Here is a 12,673-nt window from a genome sequence, read left to right as displayed (position 1 = left end):
CTTAAAGGGATAGTTCAACCGAAAATAAAAATTCTGTCATCATTTACTCGCCCTTATGTCGTTCCAAATAAATAAGGTGTTTGTTCATCTTTGGAAGGCAAATGAAGATATTTTTTAATGAAATATTATATTATATATACAGTATATATTACCTAAATTATTATAAAAAGATCGTACCATATTTGAGTGCTCTATGTATGTGAGTTGATCAAAGTGAAAAATTGAATCTGTTCATTTTATAAAGTGGCTGTGTCCGAAATCCCCACCGATACTCTTAAATAGGGCACTATTTGATGGGACAGCCATTTTTAGTGGTGTCCCAAACTAGTGCATTCATTCAGTCCCACAAGGCATCGCAATAACGAGTGTACAACCGATGTACGCTAAACATCTAAAGAATACCCATAATGCACTGTGAGGGTCGTGCGTTGAACGAATTCCCGCGTCTGACCAGAAGATGGCGCCCGCAGCTGAATCATCCATCCGTCCATTTTCCAAACTATTGGTCCAATGTGCGTATAGAGTAATATCATACAGGTATTGTTTAATTGATTATTACATTGTTTAATTAAGGTTTATACATACTAGTTCAAGATAAATCTCTTCATTACTACTGTAGCTGCCAGTTTGCCAAGTTTCAAATGATTATTAAACACCAAGCGCAAACTATGCAAAACAGCAGCCCTTCCAGCGCACTCAGTGTCCGAATTCACTCCTTCAAGTGGACTATATTAGTGGAGTAGTGTAGGGAATAGCATTTCGAAAACATCCTACTTAATTCACATTGATTTATTTTACGATCTTTTACAAGTTTTGGGTGTTAGACTTTCAATTGAGGGACATTAAAATATATTAAAGTTACACTGGTTTGGAACGACATGAGAGTAAGTAATATATGACAGAACTTAAATTTCTGGGTGAACTAACCCTAACATCCATGATACACATCACAGAACTGGCACAAAAGTTGCCCTTGAACACACTGCAAAGACCAGCTGTACAATCATCACATTCGCTTTTCTTCTTGTGCACTGGTTTGTTAAGCTGAACAGCCAATAAGAGTGATCTGTCTCACTCTCATCAGTCTGCCCAACACAGATTCAACATGCTCCATCAGCTAAAAAGCCACAGACGAGGTCTGACTAGTGACGACGGTGTGGAACACACCGTAAAAACTGAGCTGACGGGTGTTCAAACACTGCCCGATGAAGACCGACAGGCTTGCAGGTCGCAAGTTCTCCGTAAAGTAATGCAAATTCTCATAATATGATGTTTATCCTCAATGATCCAATAGTAGTCTTCACATATGTGAGCAGATGTTGTTGAAGTGAATTTCAGTTTATCCTTGATTCAGAACAATGTTTGGTTAGCACCACAGAGTTGCAGTATTTACACTTTTGTAAATAAATCTATGAATGCCATGTTTATACTCGTCTCTTCATATTACAGTAGGTGAGATAAAAGAAAGCATTTTATCGTAAAAAAAAAAAAAATAGCACACTGCACCTTTAAATTCTTAGGTTAATTATGGCTTGAGCTACCAATACAAGTGTAATACTTTCAGCACATTTGATCATATTCAGAAGCATTTCACAGAATTTATTCCCAAAATCAGTGCAGAAAATCTGATTATACATCACAGGAATGACTTTCATCAAAGCTTCTAAACACAAATTTATATTGCATTCAGCAGCCATATAAAAGTGCCAGTTGGCAGATATTGGTATAATAATAAATATCGATCCGATGTTGTTTTCCCTCCTCGTTCAGCATTGTGTCTGCATTAAAAGCATGACAGGCCTCCAGCCTAACTAAACTCCTGGCTTTTGGCTGGTCCAGACTAACTCTCTGAAAGCCTCTCTGCAAGCCACTTTACGGCACGCATTCATGTCTGTGTTCACGCCACGTGGGCTACACGACAGCCATTGTTGTTTACACCACTCTTAATTAAAGAGCGAGCCGTGGGAGGCTCTCCATCACCCCGGCAGACGCAGATTAACGACAGAAAAAAAGAAAAAGAGGGAGAGGGAGTGGGAGAAAGGAGAACCGTAAGAGAGACAAAATCGTCTTTGTTTTATTATGAGCTTAATTAATCATGCTTCTGTATAATTAGACATACGCCTGTAGCAAACAAGATTGGATGCTGACAGTAAAAAACAAATAAAGAAATACACAAAGAAATCATTTAGAAATAGATATAATATATAATATAAAATTCTATAAAATATAATATAAAGACAGACAGATAGATAGATGGATAGATTTAATCCATGATAAATCCTTTATTTGTATAATGCATGCATATACCTTATAAAAAATTTACGGTATTATTATCATCTCATGAATAATTGTAACAACAGTTATAATACATTAATACTTACCTATTTATGGTTTAAACTTCTGAGAGTATTATAAATTATAACAAACATTATATACACTTATGGATTATAGTTTCCATAATGCATTACAAGTTTTTTTGTTTTATCTGACATTATGAATGTATTATAATGCATTAGGAATACCCATATCAATTATTTGAAATACAGACTTCCTTAGAACGTGTTACTAAAAGTTTTAGCTAGTAAGTGTAACTCTATATTTAAAATAGTCTTTCTTCTCTAGGGAAACAGACCAAAAATAATGATGACTCACCCTGAATCAGTTATGTTAGATAAGAGAGACATACGAAATGTGCAAAGCAGTGTGGAGCCAGCACAGGGAATGAGAACCACTGCTTTGGTGAAAAGTTCAGACAAAAATTATAATTGATTTGTCAAATTATGCAAACATAGTGAAAATGTTGTTTTAGGATTCATAAAATGCTAGCAATGCTTCATTACTACCACAGAATTAAACACAAAATGAAATCCCTTTAATCAGTGAGCGCTAGCATCAAGAACGTTATTTGGATGTATAGTCAACTGCTTTTCTGTATTGCGTACAGCCCTTTTTACTGGAGTTGCACAGTGTCTGTAGTGAGGATGTTGGTTTATTTTTGTGGATTGTTTGCCTCTGAGCTTGTGTTGAGCTTGTGTGTGTGGTCACCAAAATGATGTCCGTCACCTGACTCTGCTGACACCAGCCTTTGTTTGTTTGTCTGTCGTCTTCTATGTGTGGTACTGTTGCACACTCAAGGCCATCCTGAGCTCTTCAACGCTCGTTACCAGATTACAACCACCCACGCGCACACACACTTGCCAAGGCTGCGAAAACACTCTCTCAAAACTTTAGTGATGGATGCCAAGTGTGTGCGGCTGATGGGGAAAAAAAAGAGAGAAGCAGAAAGTGTGCGGAATGTTTTTGTGTGCTAGCACAGTGTGCAAATCTACTCGTCTCGAGTCAAAGCTATCTGAATGAAGCAAAATAAGTTTGAATAAAGCATACATGAACTGTTTGGGTCTCTATAAAGAGAATGCAGTCCTGAAGGCACATAGTCGGCCTTCATTAATGGGCCTTGTGAAATGTAACCTCAAGCAATTAACCCAGAAAAGAGGCAGCCGTTTCTGGAGTGTATTCTGCAGCCTTTTCAAAACCAACAATACCGCTAAAAACTACTCTTCATTACACAGACAGAATGCACACTGACAGGGATACAAAGAGGTTAACTAGAAAAAATTTACTGACTGTCTCCTTCATTCGTACATAGCCTATAACTCAGTCACCCACGATTGACCAATGACGCAATGTGACTCTTTCGTCCATCCATCAAATATCTCCATGGGTCAGTTACGTGACTCTTATCTACTATATTTTGTAAAAAAAATTATTCATACAGACAATAAATGAGATTTTTTATTTATTTAACTAAATGTATGGAATGATTTTCATTAGACCATAAAAAAGAGTGGTATAGTCTAATTAACGCATATATTATTTCTTAATTATTTAGCTGTCATATGACAAGAAAACCATAAAACAAAAATGACATTGCAGGGACCCATACAGACCTGTCCAGAAATTAATATTCACCTTCACAAATATATTTGATAATAAAGATTAACATGTATATCCAGGAAAAGTGTACATTTTAACTTGCTGGTTAGACCACATGACATTTTCAATACACTGTTAGCCTATTTTTTTCTTTTCAATGACACATAAATCAAAACTTCTTTTTGGAAATGGTATCAACATATGAAACCAACATCAACATCAACACCAAGACTAGAACTATGGAACATGCACAGGGCCTCGAACAACAACAATCTAATAAAGACACCTATGTTCAATAAATAATTGCACGTAATTATGATAAAAATCTAAATAAATGGTAGTTAATTAGCCTGACGGCTGTTGGCTGTTGTCAAGCAATGTGGCATCTTGGCACGATAATATAGAATGAGCATTTGCAGGTGGGCATTAATTGGCTATTTTACAGCACTTTTAATCCTGCTCATCCATCCAAGTGTCAAATTGACTTGCCTTATAAACTAGATTTATTTTGCCTGATAAACTTTTTTTTTTTTTTCATCAGACATCCATTTGTCATTGACTCCTATTGACAAAGGAGCCCTGGGCTCAGAGAAGGTGATTCTAGTCCTGCAATGCCCTGATAAAAATAGTCAAATCTGAATTATCACAAGCGCGCACACCAGCTAAACTCATAATGGCCAATTTTCTGCTCTTTCTCATTTAATCTGCATAAAGATCATTAAGATGTGATTGGACACACACCTTTCTCTCATTGGACTCCCTTCTTCTCCTACTCCTCTCCTGTCCGTTCAGACTTTACAGGCCTCCTGGTGGTGGACGTCCAGCGCTAAAGGTCAGCTGTTTTGTAAATCCAAACGGCCAGTTTCCCACTATGTGCCCCCTTGCAGTTAAAGCATGTCTTTCAACTGTTGCCAGCAGCCGGTGTCCTCAGAGCACCCCTCCAGATCATTACACCCTCTCACCCCGTACACCCAGCTGAGCTTCTCCTACTTTCCTTAGTGATATGTAGCATCAGGAAGTATAAACTGATTCCACTTATTGGAAACAGTGCTTTCTTCGCAAATGTTTTTTGTGATATTTCAATTTTGCGGATAAGTTAATTTCGTAACTTTGGATGGAAACATATGTAGTGACTATAGTCAACTAATCAGTGTTTTCTGGTTCATCTGACCCCGGCCAGACCCGTTTCTTAGGTGTGTTCTTCAGTTCAAAAATAGCTAAAGCATAACGGAACAGATTGATATAGAATTCATCTTTTGTTGGTAACACTTTAACCAACATTTTTGATGGTCTCCTTTAGACATTCTGATAAAGTTGCACATACTTTTCAACAAACTCTCATTTGAGTATTAGTAGACTGTCTGCTTAACCCTCTGGGGTCTGAGCTGTTTTTGGGGCCCTTGAGATGTTCTGACATGCCCTGACATTTGTGCTTTTTTCAGTTGCTTATAAACATATTAATGGCAAAGGTGTAAATTCACTCTATAAAGCACAAACAGGGCTACCATAATATGTGAGCCACGTGTATGTACATGTTTTCATTTTTGAGAGAATAATGTTTATGCATGGTTATTGAAAAAACTAAAAACTAAAATTTCTGAAATAAGGCCACAAAACACATAGTAAATATGTGTCAATAAGACTTTTGAATAATGGATGTCCTCGCCTAGTGTTTTTTCTTCAAAATCATGTGAAAATAGTCAGAAAATAATAGCTTTATCGTTCACATAAAACCATACATTGATTTAAATTGATGTAAAACAGGTTTTGCTTGGAAAGCCAATATGCGAGGAGGCGTGAACGAGGAGTGGTTTACAACTTAGAACACCCACTCTGCATAATGACTCTGCATAATTAGCCATTCATTCAGGTGTGACTCTGACTGACTGAGCCACAATGCAAGGACAAAGGATATTTAGAAGAAGACTTATATTGATCATTTAAGATTTTGCTTACATCTATCTTGTAAATATGTTTTGCCATTTTATTAAAAAGGTTACAATTACAATAATATTACAATTTCAACAATATTTCAAGTGTACTCTTTCTTTGTAAAAAAAAAATGATTATAGGCCTACATTTTATCTATGTATTCATTACTTTCATATTTCGCCTGACTGTAACGTTGTTTTCATGAAATATCAGGGCATATTGTTAATTTGCAGTTTAATACATTGCTTATACAAATAGCCTACATTTTATTTCAACATATTTCAGTCGATTTTTACTCATCTCAGTATAGCAATACAGTTTGCTGAAACATCATCATTCATTCACAAACGCGATTTAAATTTAAACTGTCTTTACCAGCTGTGGTAAACAGCGCGCATCTCTGCCGTTCATTCATTCATAAACAGAAACCCCCGTGAAGAAATTCACGTGAGAAGGAAAAAACTTACTAGAATTCCTCAGCTCGCTCCTCGATATACCCGCACTTCTGGGGGACATTTTCCATTATTATTCCTCACAGCTGCAAGACGGTGTAAACAAGTAATGATCTGAATAAACTTGTGTTTTCTCGCGCTGATATGGGGGCGTTCACAGGATTGCGCGGATTGCCTCAGTCATTTGCGTTTGAATAGCGTGCGCTCTCCGTGGGCGGAGTCACATTACATCTGAATTAGATGTAATTAGCTCGACTGGAATCGCTCTCTTTTAATACAGATTTCACAAGATGAGAATATTTGTTTTTTATATAAATTACTTCATTGAAAAGAAGAGAATTCAAGCTTCATGCCTGTGTGACTGTATGCCTGTTTGACTGAGTATTCGCTGAGTTATTGTTCATTTTCGGACGCGTTTCAGAATGGACTACACTGGCAGAGAGAAGGCAGAACTCGCTTCGTGTTTATTTTTCTTTATTTGGCAAAAAGCACAGCACTTTGTTTTTATTGTGAGTATACACAAAAATAATACACATTTAACAGAATCGATTGATGTATGAAACTTGTTTTGTAAAATCAAATTCAAAAGAGTATTTCGGGTCTCAATTCAACTCATAAGGAAAAAAGCGAGCAGATCACGCCGGCGTGATCTCCGACCTCTGAGGGTTAATATCTGCTAACACTTTATTGTGATGTTCCCCCAACAGACATTCTACTGACTATAGCCCTATTCGGACGGGATTAACTTTACAAGGGTAGATGGAGTAATGTAATTTTACCACAGGACGTCTGTAATATTAATGGCCAATTCGCATGGGATAAGATATCTCAGTAAACTAGCAGAAGTGGGAGGGGTAACTCGATTTGCACATCGCCGTCACTTTCCTGTCGTCATGTGTGTATTACGTTGCTTCCTGATATCACGTGCGCAAACACATATAACCTATATTTATATATGTATAAAACAGTAATGTCCGGTTGAACGATGTATTAATTAACTTCAGATTGGATTGTGTTGGTAAAAGGCACTTACCTAACGCTAAAAGAGGTTTTGTGCCTCAAACAAGTTCTTTCGATCTTCTTTCTGATCTGAATGGTGTTTTCCACACACCATTCAGATCAGAAAGAAGATCGAAAGAACTTGTTTGAGGCACTTGAGTTTTGCCACAGACTCGTCCCAGCGTCTAGAACGCAACTGAATGCTTTTTCAAGCGTCTCCATACTTGAAAAACCGCGGAAAACTACATTTAAACAGGAAATGACAAAATATTTGCGTACATATTTACAGCGGGTCTATTCGCACGGGATTAGTATTACCTGAGGTCATTTTTCCGGACCTCTTTACTGAAGGTAAAAGTCGCCGTAATCTGTACTGACATTGTCCGTGATGATTACTGAGATGGCACATTCGGACGGGACTAAAATCACTTTGAAGCTCTGGTAATAATTACTTTACCCCACCTCTACATGTTACACTAGTCCCATCCGAATAGGGCTTATGAGTAACTTTGCAAGTACTTACAGTATTCTACTAACCCTACCCCTAACAGTGTCCCCTAATACTCTAATAAGAGTTTAATAAGTAGACTTTTGAACAGAATGTATGAAGGGGACCATCAAAATAAAGTCGAACCCTTTTTTCAATTACTTTCCATAAAGGGGGTGTGTATTTTATGTTAAAATACTTTCTAAAATACTTTTCTCTATACTGTTTATGGCACAGAAATTACACACAATTCACCTTTAAAACTCTCTGATATTTCAAGGTTTTCCATGACAATCCCAATCTAAAAGCTCAGAATGCTTTCTTTTTTTAATCTACCAATTGCATCTAACTTCTTCTCTTCATGTGCAGTAGATGAAAATACCCTGACTTGTTTACGGAAGTGTAATGGATGTAGCACCTGTTTGGAGGACCCTGCAGGGAGAGAACGTCTCCTCTGTTTGAATTGGCACAGGTAAGCTGAAACCTGCCTTTTCCATGGCTGATCAGCAGCACATAAATCTCTCTGCTCATATCTCTCATCTGCTGCTTATTAATATTCTCTGAAGAGAGCGAGTAAGGAGAAACCACAGATGACACAGCATCACCTCAGGGCTTGTCTCTATTGCTTGTGGGAGTAGAATGGCCACAAATGCTTTAAAGTTGAGGTCACATTGGGTTTTAACTCTCATTTTTGTGTCTTATATTACAAAACCTGCCTATTCTTGCTCAGGCTATAAACTAAAACGCCTCCTCAGGCAAATTTTGTCCTGCTCAGTCAAACTTTCCAAACAGTTTATGCTTTTTAAGATGCTTTTTAATAGGTCACTTTGTAGAGGATCTTTATGACACTTTTGAGAGGTGAAAGGCCTCCACCCAAATCCATTAAAATAGAGAGAAAGAGTGATAGTGAAAGTAAAAAAGGACACAAAGCAAGCGAGAGAGAAGGAGAGAGCCGGGTCAAGGTGAGCTAGCCGGGCAGCTTTCATAAGGATCTTTAGTTGAACAAGCAACGAGCCTCACAAGCCTTCTCTACAGGGACAGGTGCCCTAGTAAAACAAGAATTACTGAGGTTGTGTAGTGGAGGGAGGTGAAATACTATACATAACACTCAGCCCCCGCTGGCTTTTATAGCCTACATACTCATCTCATCTGCAGTATAAGGCAGTACACATTAAACCAGTGAGCCCCTTTTAGTGCACTCCAGTATTGATCCAGTTGCACACCATCTTATCTCAGCATTACACTTATCAATCTATAGAAGTTCAATGAATGGTTAAAAGGACAGTCCTATAACAGCTTACATACCTTTATACACCCATTTAGATGCTTATTTTGTAGAAAATGCATTGCACATAAAATGTTGTTGTATAGTGTTTACAGAGCAGGGTAGGACTGCACTGTTTATAAGGTCATACTTAAAGCTGATGCATGTATTCTTACAGTTTGAAGTGGAGATAGTGTAGTATATGTATATAGACATGTATAATTGTCCAATTATTAATTTCTCAAATCTGACTGGCACGAGCAGCATTCCAAGAGCGCTGATATGTCGTTTAAAGGCTTGTCTGTGTTTGTTCCAGAAAAAAAAGGTCAGTCTGGGAGATGTGTTTTAGTGGTGCCGACTCATCGACAGGTTATATTGTAGGTGGCGACAAGTAACCATCTTTATAAGTGAGTCATTTGTATCACTCACTCACTTGTTCGAAATCGCTGATTCCTTCAGGAACGAATCTGCATCTGAAATCGTATACTTTCCTATCATGTATAGTAGGCGAAAAGAGTAGTATGTCTGAATTCAAAGTATTTATAAAACAGTACCAATTTGACCTACAACTTTCAATGTGATTCCAAAGCGTGCATCCAATGGAGTATAGGACAATTATGGATATACTGTATGGTTTGGCAACATCACAGCTCAGTCCAAAGCTAAACTTTCCCATAAAAATTATGGGAAAAAGGGAAAATCTACCGTATTCATATGAAAACATACTTATAATGAATAATTACTCATTCAAAAGTTGCACCTACTGAGTACAGTATATGATTCTGGATGCAGCCACCTTTTTTATGAGACAGTCGTTGAATCATTCTTATGATTCGTTCAAAAATACTGATTGAATCAATAAAGAAACAACTGTCATTGAATCATTGAATCACAAAAATGCATTCAGTAATAAAGCATCACTCAATATGTTGTACATGGAAGTGTACACATGCTACACTGTGAACTATCACCATTGTGCCCTTGAGCTAAGTGTTTACGGTAACCCCATGTTACTGTGGGATTGTTCCTGTGACAACTGTATAAAATGCTACGTTAAGATAATTAATTAATCTATCCCACTCTGTCTTTGTCATGTTCATGTTCTGTTGGTGGACAGGACAGGTGGGGCCAGCTCCACTGCGGCTGTCAGTCACAGAATGATAATGTCCTTAATATGGAAGGGAATCTCTGTGGAGAAGACCTGGAATTACAACAGCATTGCCCTTTTAAATGAGGGACTTTGTAATGTGAATATAATCAGGGAATCAAATCAAGGGATGCGATCTCTTTGATTAAAGCACAATCACTTCAGCACTTTCTGCACACACAGTGTTTTACAAGCAGTTCTGAATTTCCAGCATCTAACTAGCAAGCTTTTCTCACGATTTAATCACAGGCACTGCCTTCTAACATACCTTGTTCAAAGGGATGCCCAATATATATGAATCGTATCAGTTGTTTGGCTGACATTAGAGATTTTTTAATAGTATTGGATGGATATTGGTCGACATTGGATATTTATTTGGTGATGCATTTAGATCATCTTTGCCATCATCTAACAGTCACTTTAAAAAAACATGAATAATTTAACACTGCTCAAAATGAATATCCATTTTTGATACTGTACAGGATAATGCTCCTATATTCATAAAATGTGAAATGACAATCCCAAAATGCCTTGCAATGAGCTCAGTGAAAATTATCATGATGGCAGCCGGAATAAAAAAAGACATGATTATTTTACTGAATGCTGCAAAATATTAATACAAATACCTCCATCTACTGTGCAATATTTCACAAAATGTTATTCTTATTTGATTAGTGTGATGTTTGCTTAGCAGCATACTAGCAACATGCTAAGTATTAGTGTTATGGCATGCAAAACTATTGTTTCCCAATTGTTTGTGGATTTAAACACATGATAAACAACCGTCTCCGACAGAAGCGACGCAGCACTGTTATCTTAGCGTACTGCATTTTCCATTGCTAAGAAGCTGTGCTAAAAGTAGTTAAAAAAAAAAAAGAGTTAAACCATTGCATATTACTCGATTCAGTGGAACTCCAAAAAGCTGTTTTTGAACACAAAGGCCGTAAGTGAGTTGAAGCCTATGCAGAGCGTTTCTATCAAAGAGGTTTCATTTTGGTTTGAAGGCAGCTGACAGCACAGCGAGAGTATGTGCTGGACCAGTTATTTGTGTTTATATTCTTATTGCCACCTCTCTGTGACAACAGATTTGTTGGATGTGGCTTAATACAACATCACAAAACAGAGACAAGGAAGCGTCTGATCATTAGTTCCCCCGAACTAGCAACAGAAAATCTCTAGGCATGTGTGAACTTCAGAGGTTTGAAGAATGAACCGCACAGACCCACGTTTGAAATGTCTCTTTCCATCTTTAAGCCACCAGAGAAGAACTGACAGCCATTAAGAACTTCTCTCTAGTGGCTTTGCAGCAAGGGATCGTGGGATATCACGCATAAAAACTCAGTGTGTGAGTCCGTCCCCCAGTCTGATACCCGGTGCATTAGGGGGCTAATCTTCAAAAACACTGCTCTCTCCCTCCCTTACTCAATCCCTCTTTCCACTTAATATCTCCTCACATGCTGCCGTTGTCCCTTTGAGGACTGAAATCCGGCTAATCTTTTTCTCTTCCAAGCCAGGAAACCAAATCAGCTTCTATCTCTTAGTGTCTTAAAGTAAAAAAAAAAACCCACAAAGCCTCAATCATATGTTTGTGTGTGTGAGCGAAAGAGAGATATACAGATACAGATACAGACAGAGTGATAGATGATAATGAGAAAGAGAGAGCTGCCTTCCATGAGACAACCAGTACTTTAAAAAGACTTGCTTCAGTTGTGCATCGGTGTAGCAGAGCTTCTCAAACCCATCAATCCTGCAGAGCTGATTTCTAAATTATATAGTTTATATTATATAACATATATTATATATACATATATTCATTTATGTATGATTTACACACCCACAGACACACACGCACATATTACTATCGAAAATGTTAGTTGTGACTAACTTGTAATTAACTTTTGTGTGTAGTAAAATGCTATTTAAAATGCTGTTGAACATTTAACAATAATACATACTTTTTTAAAAAGCTTTAATATGGGGGGGGGGGGGGGGGGTGGGCTTGACGATAATTTACACGAGAAGCATAAATTATGTTATGAACAATGCATTTAAAACTCCCCCCCCCCCCCCAAAAAAAGAACCATTTCTAAAGAGATTTTAGCACTTAAATTGGGCTTTTTCCTCCCCGGCCAGTCTACACTTGAAGCGAGCAACTAGATCTGTCTACAAACCCTTTATTAATAATTAATAATAATAATAATCCACTCATAGCTAGCAGACCGCAGCTTAGCTTAACTTTTTTTCTCTCGAAAATTATGTAGAATATTGATATTTAGTCTATTGTGCCATGTTTTGTCTACAACTACTTAGTTGTGAGAAGCTGTGTATTGCTGTTATTTTTTTCTTCAAGTTATTCATGGTTTGCTCAAGATTTGTTTTGTTTTTGCATGACATCTCTTTCTTATTGTCTTAAGAAAACAAGATAAAAAATAATGTACAACCTCTGTGGGCTTCAGTAT

At 37.4% G+C, this 12,673-nt stretch overlaps 1 protein-coding gene across 8 annotated transcripts in view; it reads right to left on the bottom strand.

Moving 5' to 3' along the window:
- Window positions 1-12,673, bottom strand: part of large2 (LARGE xylosyl- and glucuronyltransferase 2) — a 125,500-nt gene that overhangs the window by 14,934 nt on the left and 97,893 nt on the right. The gene's annotated exons all lie outside the window — the stretch shown is intronic.

This window comes from Scardinius erythrophthalmus, assembly GCF_964197995.2.
Source record: "Scardinius erythrophthalmus genome assembly, chromosome: 8".
Taxonomy (NCBI): Eukaryota; Metazoa; Chordata; class Actinopteri; order Cypriniformes; family Leuciscidae; genus Scardinius; species Scardinius erythrophthalmus.
The sequence above is the reverse complement of the archived record's forward strand: the minus strand, read 5'-3'. Positions and strand labels throughout refer to the sequence as shown.